This window comes from Mastomys coucha, unplaced genomic scaffold, assembly GCF_008632895.1.
Source record: "Mastomys coucha isolate ucsf_1 unplaced genomic scaffold, UCSF_Mcou_1 pScaffold21, whole genome shotgun sequence".
Lineage (NCBI taxonomy): Eukaryota > Metazoa > Chordata > Mammalia > Rodentia > Muridae > Mastomys > Mastomys coucha.
This window is the reverse complement of record NW_022196904.1, coordinates 183,244,750-183,256,928: the sequence shown is the minus strand read 5'-3', so window position 1 is coordinate 183,256,928 and position 12,179 is coordinate 183,244,750. Positions and strand designations below refer to the sequence as shown.

The window sequence follows — 12,179 nt, the reverse complement described above, 5'->3', positions numbered from 1 at the left end:
AGTGCAATGCCTGACTGTTTGTGTGTAAATCATGTGCAAGCCTGGTGCACAAGCATGTCAGGAAGAGGGCCTAGGATCCCCTAGCAATGGAAGCGTGGGTGCTTGTGAGCAGTTATGTGGTGTTGACAGCAGAAGTCAGGTCTTCTGCAGGAATATCAAGTGCTCTTAATCACTGAGCTCTGTCTCCAGCTTCTCCTCTATGTTTTTATTAATATTTCACATTGTCAGTCTTGAATTTTAGCTTCCCTACTAAAATTCATAGTAATTACTGATCTGTTTTCAAAATGCATCTAATTTTTCTTTTGATTTAAATATCCAAAGTGTATTATTGTTGAAAATTGTTCAACTAGAATTTCAAAGTATTTGAGAGGAATGGATGTGTGATGAAATTCAAATTTTAAAACCTTGTTTAGAACCCTATTATTAGAAGTAAAATGATTTTCAAAATAAAAGAACAAAATTAGCCCAAATTAGCCTGAAACATAGAGGCAGGTGATGTATTCTGTTGCATGCAGCTAAACCTGGGAAATGGAAAGGAGGTAGGAAGGAGTACTCTAATATCTTACAGCCCATCTAGAGACCCAGAATTCTGCTTAGAGGAAGAGAAGACGGCCTAATACTCACATTCTTAGTAAATTCTCATTTTAATACATGTATTTTTGAAAGACTAAGAAGTGTGGTGCTGAAGAGGGAAAAGAATTACTTGCTGCTTCGAAGAGATAGAAATGAAACATGAGCCTGATAGATTTGTATCATCCTAAGGATAAATTGAATGTTCCTCTTCAGCATCACGCTGGGCCAAGAGGAAAGTGAAGCAGGGGAGTCTGTCTCTTCTCTTTGTAGCCTTCCTCGGGAGATCAGAGCCTCTGCTTCACAGGCCTGTCTAAGTAAATACTGTCTAAGTATAAAGCTGGGGGAAGCTTAAAGACAAGATACACCTAACATTTTCTTTGCATTTATTTGCCATGTGCCAGCTGCTTTAAATAAACTAGCATACGTACCAAACACTTCCCATATATTAACCTCATTTTGTTCCTGAAGCTGTCTGTGAATTAAGGATCTCACTAAGAGCCCTGCCTCACACAGGAAAGCAAGTAAATAATAGAAAGATTCCAGTGGATTGTTTCAGGCTACCTGGATGGAAAATGGAAGGGTGAGGATTTGAGCAGTGGAACTCCTCTCTCAGTTTCCTGTGTTTCCACCATTTACAGAGGTGGTTGAATGTGCTTTATTACTAACCATACCTTAGTGTTTTTGTTGTAATGTTGTTTAAGTCAGTCAAATCTCTCCTTCTGAATGGCACTTTAAATTTCTGTCTGTTTAATATATATGTATATGTTTATACATATATATATATGTATGTAAGTGTGTATATATGCATATGCATATACATACATGAATACACACACGCACATTAAATAGGAAAGAAGACCTGAACTCAATTTTACTGAATATTCAGGTCTTCAACTAAGAGTTAGTTGATTTAGTGTGGTAGCCTTTCAATTTCCCTGAGTCAAGAATCACCTTGAGCATGTGTTAAAGGTCACACAGCCCAGCACTCACACATTCTGACAGTGAGATTTATTTTATGAGATCCACAATCTTTTTACTTAATTTCTATCTTTAAACTCTTTGTTTTTTCACCATAAGAAAAAATGTATTTATTGTCAAAAGTCATTGATCACATATCTCTAAAGTCAGGTTCACTTCATAAAGTCCCAAGAGTCCCAAGATCTAGTCCAGCAATGATGGCTGGAAACATGGATGCCTGTGAACTCTGCTTTCTCCTTCTGTTCTGGAAGTCTTTTGAAATAATTTCTTGTAGATGTTACCTACCTTAGAAGATTTTTACATGCTTGGAATCTTCAAAGCATCATACTTGTATATGGATTCTACAATGAAAATTGTGTGTTCATGAATCATTGATTAAGTGAAGTAAACAAGGCTTTACAGTATGCAAAATATTATTCTAACTGCCTTGATGGAAATGAAAACATTCCTAAATGAGATCTGATTCTCTCCTTTTGACTATCATATTACTAAAACAATGAATCCCAAAGAAACAGGAATCATCAGTAAATCTAATGATGGAAGCAGAGAAAGTACAAGGCAGAGGCTATACTAGCTTAGAGATTTTCAAGTTGTCTGATCACCTTATAGGATGAGTGAGGGGGTCCTTTGCATCCATCACAGTCAGCAGGGAAATAAAGTGTGAAGAAGTAAGAATGGGAACTCGGTTCCTTCTGACTTCAGCCTTGATCAGACTTCTAGAAAGTCTGATGCTGTTCAGTTTACTGCCATCATTTTTAAACACAGCACAATTTGAGAAAAATTTTCTGGTGTAATACCATCTTGAGTGTACCAGGCGACATAATTGCATAAAAACTCATCTCAATGTGCATGTCACTTCCTCCAAGAACATGGGCTCTAGAGATAGGGCTACATGTATTACCTTCACAGCTTAGGGGAGGATCTTGCATGGTCGTACAGATACCATAAAAGTGATTTGGACTATAAACAGCAATTTGTAGTTTGGACAAACTTTGGATCAAAGGTTTTGTGAGTGACTTAATGTCCCTCTCTCTCCCCTGGAAGTCTTGCCAGGTACAGGAGTGAGAAGTGCCACTTCAGTGTCCCTAGCCAGCCAGCTGCTGGGAGTCTCAGCTAGGATTTCCCCAGTAGACTTCCAGGAGGAGCCTCTCCCATCCCAGGAATCTGGCTAATCCCAGAGATACTCCCTACTGATTTTTATTCTCACTCCAGGCCTTTCCAGCCTCCTTTTCCCTCTCTCCACACCTGATCCTCATCCCCATACCACTCCTCCTGCCCTCTTCCACCCAGTTTCTTCCTTCCACCCACCTTCTATATCTATTTTATTTCTACTCCTGAGTAAGATTCACACATCCTCCTTATTACGTATTTTTTGGGGTGTCTTTGGATTGTAGCATGGTTATCCTGAACTTTTTCATCCCATGGGAGAGAGCTAACCCCTGAAACTATGAATGATAGTCAGCTGTGCTTGCATACAGGATCCTAGCATAACTGCTTCCTGAAAGGGTTCATTAAGCCTCTCTTGGAGACAGATGCAGAGACCTACACTGAAACATCAGGCATAGCTTGGGAAGTCTTATGGAAGAGTGGGGAAGACTTAAGCCAGCCTGAGAGGTCAAGTACACCATAAGAATGCTCACAGAGTCAGCTAAGCTGGCACATGAGGGCCTCACAGAGACTGAACCACCAACCAAAGAACATGAAAGGGCTGAACCTAGCACCCCCACATATTTGTCGCAGACGTGCAACTTGGTCTTCACATAGGTCCCCTAACAATTAGAATGGGTGCTGTCTGATTCTATTTCCTGCCATTCAACCTACCTGGGCTGTCTGGTTGGGCCTCAGTGGAAGAGGATGCTCTTGAATGTAAAGTGAATAAATAAATTAATCAATAAAGAAAACTCCTCTATAAGATCAGGCTTGGGGGACAGTCTATAGACTGGTGCCATCCTTGGGCTAGTGGTTCTGAGTTCTATAAGAAAGCAGGCTGAGTAAGCCATGATCAGCAAGGCAGTAAACAACACCCTTCCATAGTCTCTGCATCAACTCCTGACTCCAAGTTTGATTTTATGCCTTACTGGAGTTCCTGACTTCTTTTGATGGTGGAACTGTTATTTGAAATGGTGAGTGAAATAAACCCCTTTTCTCCCCAAGTTGCTTTTGGTCATGTTATTTTATCACAGCAATATAAAGCCTAAGACATGCTCTTTGCCTACTTTAGACCACTCACTACTTTTGCTGATTAATCACAAAACTGGTCATAATTATCATATAAATTTTTTTCTTATTTTTTCTTGAATACAAGGCCATGGAGTCAGAAATGGCTTGAATTTGGAACAAGTAATATGAGGAGCTGTATCTCTCATATCATTTCCAAATTAGTTTGTTTTCCAAGGAGAGAGAGAGAGAGAAAAAGAGAGAGAGAGAGAGACAGAGAGAGAGAGAGAGAGACAGAGAGACAGAGAGAGAGAAAAAGAGAGAGAGAGAGAGAAAAAGAGAGAGAGAGAGAGACAGAGAGACAGAGAGAGAGAGAGATGGAGAGAGACGGAGAGAGAGAGAGGGAGAGAGACAGAGAGGGAGAGAGGGAGAGAGGGAGAGAGGGAGAGAGAGAGCCAAGAGCAAAAGCCAAATCACTTGCAGTTCCTTGTGTGAGGTTTATTATAACAGTTTCAGTAATTTATTCATACTTGACTACATGCTTTAAAATATGAATTTGAAGCTCCTTCAATCAAGAAACAGAGTATTTCTTGCCCCTGCAATCTAGATTGGCCTTTTGAATTGTATTGGAAATCAGAATGAGTAACGGTGACATTTTGCTAGTGCCAGGTCTAAGGATTAAGAGGCCTGTCACACTCTCACTAGCTCTCTGGAAACCTGCTCCCACAGTGTGAAAAGGCACAGGCTTGCCTTGAGGGTGATAAACAGGTCCTGGCAAGAGCAGCCACGCATAGCGCAGATCAGCAGAATCATTCAGTTAATCCATAGATTTGGGACAGTGCAAAAATGCTAATTGCTGTAAGCTATTGAGTTGTGGCTTAGTATGTAATAGTTTAAAGTGTGGTGACTGATACTATGCTTGCAGCCTCAGATAGGGCAGTCAAAATATCATTTATGCTTCAATTTACTTGTTAAACACAAATAAAAAGTCAATGCAGATAGAAAGTGTCATGTGATTACACCCAACTCTAAATGTGAGAAGCTACAAATCACATTGTAGAGTATGTGGGTTCAGGAAGGCATTGTAAACAGGAGATGGTAATCAATCTAAGAGACTCTAGACTGTCTTTTTTCTTCCCTCCCTCTTACTTTATTCATTATTTTCCTTCCTTCTTCCTTCCATCCTTCCATCCACATATCCTCTCTCTTTACCCCTCTTAAAACCCATATACCTGGTACATCCTAGAGATCCTCCCCCACTTTCTCTGATTTCTGTTCACTCTCCTGGCACTTTCTTCTTGGCTCTACCTATATCTATCCCCCCACCCTCATCATATTCCCTATCACCTTTCCCTCCCAGTTCGTTCCCTCCCTCCATCCACTTCCAAGGACAGTATTGTTTCCCCATCTGAGTGAGATTAACACATCCTCCCTTGGGCCCTCCTTCTTATTAAGCTTCTTTTGGTCTGTGAATTGTACCAAGGGTGTCCTGAACTTTATGGCTAATGTACACGTATTAGTGACTACATACCATGCATTTCCTTTTGAGTCTAGATTACCTCACTCAGGATATTTTCTAGTTCTATCAATTTACCTGCAAATTTCATGTTGTTCTTATGTTTAATAGCTGAGTACTATTCCATTGTGTAGATAAACTACATTTTCTTTCTTTGGTGGAGGGATATCTGGGTTGCTTCTAGTTTCTAGCTATTATGAATAAAGCTGCTATGCACATAGCAATGTGAAGCAATGTGGAGCTCTAAAGAATCTATCTACAAGGGGAACTCTAGTTGATATCCATAGCAGAGGGTGATATGGATCCTGAAGTGGCCATTTCTTGCAGCAAGGCAGAACTCCCAGTCGAGGGAATTATACCCATCTACCCTTAAAACCTTTGACCCAAAAGTTGTGCTGCCTGCAAGAAATGCGAGACAAAGGTGTCACAGAGATTTAGGGAATGACCAATAAATGACTGGCCAAATTGAGATCCATCCTCTCTTAGCCAGGGTTTCTATCCTGCACAAACTTCATGACCTAGAAGCAAGTTGTGGAGGAAAGAATTTATTCAGCTTATATTTCTACATGGCTGCTCATCACCAAAAGAAATCAGGAGTGGAATTCAGGCAGGTCAAGAAGTAGGTGCTGATGCAGAGGCCATGGAGGGATGTTACTTACTGGCTTGCTTCTCTTGACTTGCTTAGCTTGCTTTCTTATAGAACCCAGGACTACCAGCGAGGGATGGCACCACCCACTATGGGCTAGGCCCTCCCCCCTTGATTACTATTTGAGAAAGTCCTTAATAGTTGGATCTCATGGAGGCATTTCCTCAAGGGAGGCTCCTTTCTCTGTGATAACTCCAGCTTGTATCAAGTTGACACACAAATCCAGCCAGTACACATCCCATGCACAGAAGCAGCCCTGACACTATTAATGATACTCTGCTTTGCCAGCAGACAGGAAGCTAGCAGAATTGTCCTCTGTGAGGCTTCACCCCAAAACTGACTGAAACAAATGCAGAGAGCAGCAGCTAAACATTGGACAGAATTCAGAAAGTCTTGTGGAGGATATGGGGGAAGGATTGAGGAACCTAAAGAAGATAGGGTCTCCATCAGAGTCAACTTACCCTTGGTAGTTCTCAGAGACTGAACCACTAACTGAAGAACTTATGAAGGCTGGACCTAGGCCACTACACATATGTATCAGATGTGTAGCATGGCCTTCATGCAGTTTCCCCAACACCTGTAGCAGGAGCTTACCTTGATTATGTTGCCTGTCCATGGATCCTGCTCCCCTAATTGGGCTGTACTGATTGGCTTTGGTAGGGGAGAATTTACCTAGCCCTGCAGTGACTTGAGGTATATTTTACAATAGGATTGAGGATTCATTTTGCAGTTAAAAACTATACCAGGTGTCTCTTAAGTTCTTGCCAAAACAATTCTAAGCATGAAGGCTTTCCACAAGATAAGAACTGTTTAGGCATATCCAATGATTTGGATAGAGATTATTAAGCTCTAAAAGACCCTTTCTTTTCCAGTCCATGCCAAGGAATTGCCACTTGTGGGGATACACCAGGGGAAAAAGGCTTCCTGTGCCACTGTTCTGGGAACAGAGGGTTGACCTGTGAAACTTTCACTAATGTCTGTGGAGGGAATGCCTACCAACATGGAGGCACCTGCCATAAAGACCCTGAGCACTCTGTCTGTATCTGTCCTACTGGGTATGCTGGAAGGTTCTGTGAAGCAGATCATAATGAACGTGCTTCCATCTCTTCCCACAATAGGGCTATGTGCCAGGATAGACTCATTGGCTACTCCTGATTCTGTGGATGCCAAGGTAGGCACTGTGAATGAAAGTATTTCTGATCCCCGCATTAATGATGCAGTATGCCTTAATGACAGAAAGTTACATGTGTGTCTGTCCCCAGAAGTATTCTGTTATAAACTGTGAGTTGGAAATTGATGAATGTGGATCCCAGCTGTGTTGTCGTCATGGTGTCGGGATGTTTTTGGAGCTTACTTCTGTGACTACTCACCTGCATTCCTTGGAGACCACTGTGAGCTTAACTTTGATAAGTATGCCAGTCAACCATGTCTTCCATGGAGGTCTATATGTGGACAGAGGAGACAACTACCCCCGTGACTGCACAGGTAGTGCGTTCACAGAGACACACTGTGAGACTTTGATGCCTTATTGTTGATCAAAACCTGTCACAATGATACAACATGGGATGCCACTGTTGACAGCTGTAGTTGTCACTGCTGGCCTGGACACACAGGTGCCCTGTTTGAGACAGACATAAATGAATGCAGTAGCAACTCCTGCCAACTTGAGGGGCAATGTACTGAGCTTTCCTCATAGGGTCAGTAGGGATATTTTGCAGGCCTGCCTTTCTCCTTCAGCTACCTTGGAACTTCAGGCCATGTTTGTATCTGTCAGCCTGGATTCAAAGAGAAGAGCCTAGCATAACTGTCCTCTGAGAGGCTCTACCCAGCAATAACTGAAACAAATGCAGTGGTTGGGGGAAAGATTGAGGAACTCAGAAAAGTAGGGACTCCACAAGACCATCAGAGTCAACTCACCTGTACCCTTTGGGTTTCCCAGAGACTGAACCACCAACCAAGGATCATAAAAAGGCTGGACCTAGGCTTCCTACATATATGCAGCAGATGTGCAGCTTGGTCTTCAAGCTGGTCCCATAACAACTGGAACAAGGGCATACTTAGACTCTGTTGCCTGCCTTTGGATCCTGTTCCTAACTGGATTACCTTGTCTGGCCTCAGTGGGAGAAAATGTGCTTAGTGATGCAGTGACTTGAGGTGCCAGGATGGGTTGGTACCCAGGGGGAAACTCTCCCTTCTCAGAGATGAAGAGGAGATACTGAGAGGAGGAGGGGACTGTGATCAGGATGTAAAGTGAATAAATAAATTAATGGAGAAAAAAACAAGCAAAAGTCATACATCTGTTTCCTCTGCAACCAAAACTACAGACACTACTTTATAAAAAAAATTGGACGTTCATATTTAAGTATAATATTTTATTTTATTGGATATTTTATTTACTTACATTTTATATGTTATCCCCTTTCCTCGTTTCCCCTCGAGAAACCCCTTATCCCACCCTCCCTCTCCTTGCCTCTATGAGGGTGTTCCCCTACCCACCTAACCACTCCCACCTCCCTGCCCTGGCATGCTCCTACACTTGGGCATTAAGCCTTCACAGAACCAAGGGCCTCTCCTCCCATTGATGCCCAACAAGGCCATCCTCTGTTACATATGCTCCTGGAGACATTATTCCCTCCATATGTACACTTTGGTTATTGGTTTAGTCCCTGGGAGCTCTGGGGCATCTGGTTGATTGATATTGTTGTTTTTCCTATGGGTTGCAAACCCCTTCAGCTCCTTCAGTCCTTTCTCTAACATCCCTATTGGGAACATGTGCTCAGTCCAATGGTTGGCTGCATCTACCTTTCTCTTTGTCAGGCTCTGGCGAAGCCTCTCAGGAGGCAGCTATATCAGGCTCCTGTCAGCAAGCACTTCTTGGCACCCACAATAGTGTCTGGGTTTGGTGTCTATATATGAGATGGATCCCCAATTGGGGCAGTCTCTGGATGGCCTTTCAATCTCTGCCCCACACTTTCTCTCTCTATTTCCTCCCTTGAGTATTTTGTTTCCTCTTTATTGAAAATAGTTTTCTATTTTGGAGACAGTAATGCAGACCTATTCAACCCACATAGTTTTACTTTGGGTGACATCAAAATGAAACATGGAAATAAAACACAGTCCCATTGATTCCAGTGGTCTTAAAAGGCTGTGGTGCTGTGTTGCATGCCTGCAATTATACATTGCCTGACTCTTGTCTTTGCTTACTATCACTCTTTCGATTAGATAAATGTACTCAGATTTAAGTGAAGGGAAAGATTTCATTAGATATTCCCAATGGTATCCTAATTATTAAAGATGGAACACTTCCTTTCTAGGCAATAGTATTGTAACTGACTTGATATTATAGAAGATTTTCACTAGGTAATAAAAATATGTGCTTAATCCTTGCAGTCATAATCATAATAGTAGTATTTTAATTCCTCTAAAGGAAATGTTTTCATAAAGAGTTATCAATGTTTTTACCAGTTTTTACAAACACACCTCATTTCTAATTATTGTATTCTTATTTGTCTTTGTAAAGCATAACTTTAACAAAGACAAGAAAATCCTTCATTTAAAGCATTGTGGCATTGTATTTTAGGCCAGGTCAGAGATATAACAAGGCAACCTTATTGTCTATGTAAATTGCAGGAAAGGGAGGACCTCTGCTTTCAGTGGGAGGGTAATCATTATGATCTCTTTGGTTATTTATTCAGGATCTCTTGTGTACTAATAAATAGGTTAACCAATAAACATGCTTCATATAGATTAAGAAACAGTATTTATGAGGCCCCAGTGTGTGTCTTGTACTTGATGCACATCATTCTATCTTTGTAGCAAACCTCATTATGCTAAGGGATTGAAACCCAAAAGTTTAGGTAAGAAGCTTAAGTGACTCATTTTAGATTAAAGTGTTAGGAAGAAATATATCCAGGGTTCAAATCCAGAGCAACTACTTGTAAAGCAGGGCCCATTTAATCTTCCCTCAATTGTTTGTAAATGCTGTTAGAGTCAGGTTAATAAGGCAGCAAATGATTAGACAGTAGTAAAGTGGCATTAATGGGATATTTTAGAATTCTATTTAGGAAGAACAAAGTACTTACTTAACAGCTTGGCTCAGCAACATTTATGCATTGTAAGAGTCAACGGAAATGAAAATGATGTTCATTAAATCAAGATGGGAGACATAATCTGAGTGTGATTTACTTCTGAGAAATGGAGATACCATCTCATGGGAAACTCCCTTATCCTCTAGTTCTTACAAGGTTCCCTAGCAAACCTCCATACTGATTCCTATGCCTTACATGTTAGAGGTGTATTCTGAATGTATTCATTGTGGGCTCTATTGCTCTATATTTTGATTGGTTATAGTTTTCTGTAATGGAATGCCAAATGTCTCATATTCTCTCTCATCTGAGGCATCTACCTCCAAATATTCAGATGTGAATATATATCTTGGAGTAACTATAAAAACCAAAATAGTGAAGTCCCCATATCTCATTAGGAAAACTTCTCTTTCAACAGGCAGAGAGCATTACAGATGGTATTTCCCAGAAATGTCAGAAGCTGCATACATAAAGTATATTCTTTCTAAATGATATAGAAATCATGATTCTTAACTTTTAAATACTGAACAACAGCTACTAAATCAATCCAAACAAAGAATTGAATGGGGAAGTTTCTTCAAAAGCCATCAACACCATGTATAGACCAGAGATGGAAATCAAAGTAAATAAATAAAGTCCCTGAGCTTGGATCGATCATAGAATCAGTTTTCTATATCAGATACTTGTTTTTGGAACAGACGAGGTGACAAAATAAACTTAAGGAAGAAAGGGATGATTCTGGCTCACAGTTCCAGGATGGCATCAATCATGGTGAGAAACTCATTGTGGCAAGAACTTGAGATAGCTGGCCATGAGGCATTCATACTCAGGAATCATAGAGGATTCTGTATGTGCTCTTCTGACTGTGTTTGCTTGGTCTATCAGCTGAGCCTTCCAACTTCAGTTAACCTAATCAAGAAAATCCCTCACAGATATTCCCAGAGACTCGTCTCCAGGATGATTTTATATACTGTCAAGGTGACCAGAGTCTTCTTAGTCTTCACAGAGCCACACCCTTTAGGGCTTTGTGGGGACTGTACCTGATACACTCTCTATCAAGAGATAGAGTAAAACTGAGGGTCAGAAAGCAACAAGTTCAGGACAACTTTGATTTTGTATATTGTATGGTAATTTACAAACATATGATTCACAAGATTCCCTCCATGCTCCAGAAATATCACAGGATGCTAAGGCACCATCCTGTTATGACGTTCTATGTCAGTGCGCAGTAGCTATGCATGTGAAGCCTTCAAAGCTTCCATGAAAAGAATGGCCATTTCACATGCATTTTGACTTAATTACTGTTTTTGGTCAGGAGACATGGTATTATAACTCAATCTCTTGGAAATTTTTATTAATATAATTTTTAAAATATAGTTCTTGATCTGATAATGATTACTTCTACTAAATTTAACAAATAATTGTATGTGAATTAATTGTTTTAATGTAAGTTAATGTCAGTTTAATTGATGAAGTGATTTACTATATTATATTATTTCATACATTAACTCTCATTCTCTTTTAATAGAGTGTAAATGTAAATGAACCAGATGTGTCATCTTTATCTTCCTGATACTGAGTGGGCTAGTGATTCAGCATCCTTTTTAAAGAACTTAAGAGGTAATGCACTAGATAAACTAATTCAAGTAATTGTACAAATGGCAGTTGAGTATCTACTGTCCGATATTCAATTAAGAAGTAAGGGAATAAAAATGAGTATCATGGTCTTGCTTTGGAGGAATAAAAAACCTAGTATTAAAAAGAATTTGTGAAAAAATATGTATGTACATACATACATACTGACAGAGAGATAGTTCACATACGTATGTTAGATGTGATGACATACACCTTTACTCTCAGAAAATAAGTAGAGATGGGTAAATATCTGTAAGTATAATCCCAACCTGGTTCTAGTCCGAGTGCGAGCGAGTCCAAATGCTGAATGCAGACTGCCTGCAGCTGAATGCTCTATGCTGTCTCTCTTTCTGTAAGCTTTAATGCCCTACCCACAATGCTCTAGGCAATTAGTTTGGATGGCTTAACTTTCTAAGCCAGGGTTTAACTAGGACATTGGAACATTGGTGAAGGTCAGAGAGCAATGTCTGAATTTTCTCTTTCTAGCTGTAAAGAAATGATATCTTGGTGGGCCCTAGCACACAAGTACGAGGACATTATCTGAGTTTGGGGTGTCAGGAGACAATGCAGAGGCAGGAGACTGACTTTC

At 40.4% G+C, this 12,179-nt stretch overlaps 1 pseudogene; it reads left to right on the top strand.

Moving 5' to 3' along the window:
- The first annotated feature begins 2,047 nt into the window (after nucleotides 1–2,047).
- Nucleotides 2,048–7,674, top strand: LOC116101467 (annotated as a pseudogene).
- Nucleotides 7,675–12,179: the final 4,505 nt, after the last annotated feature.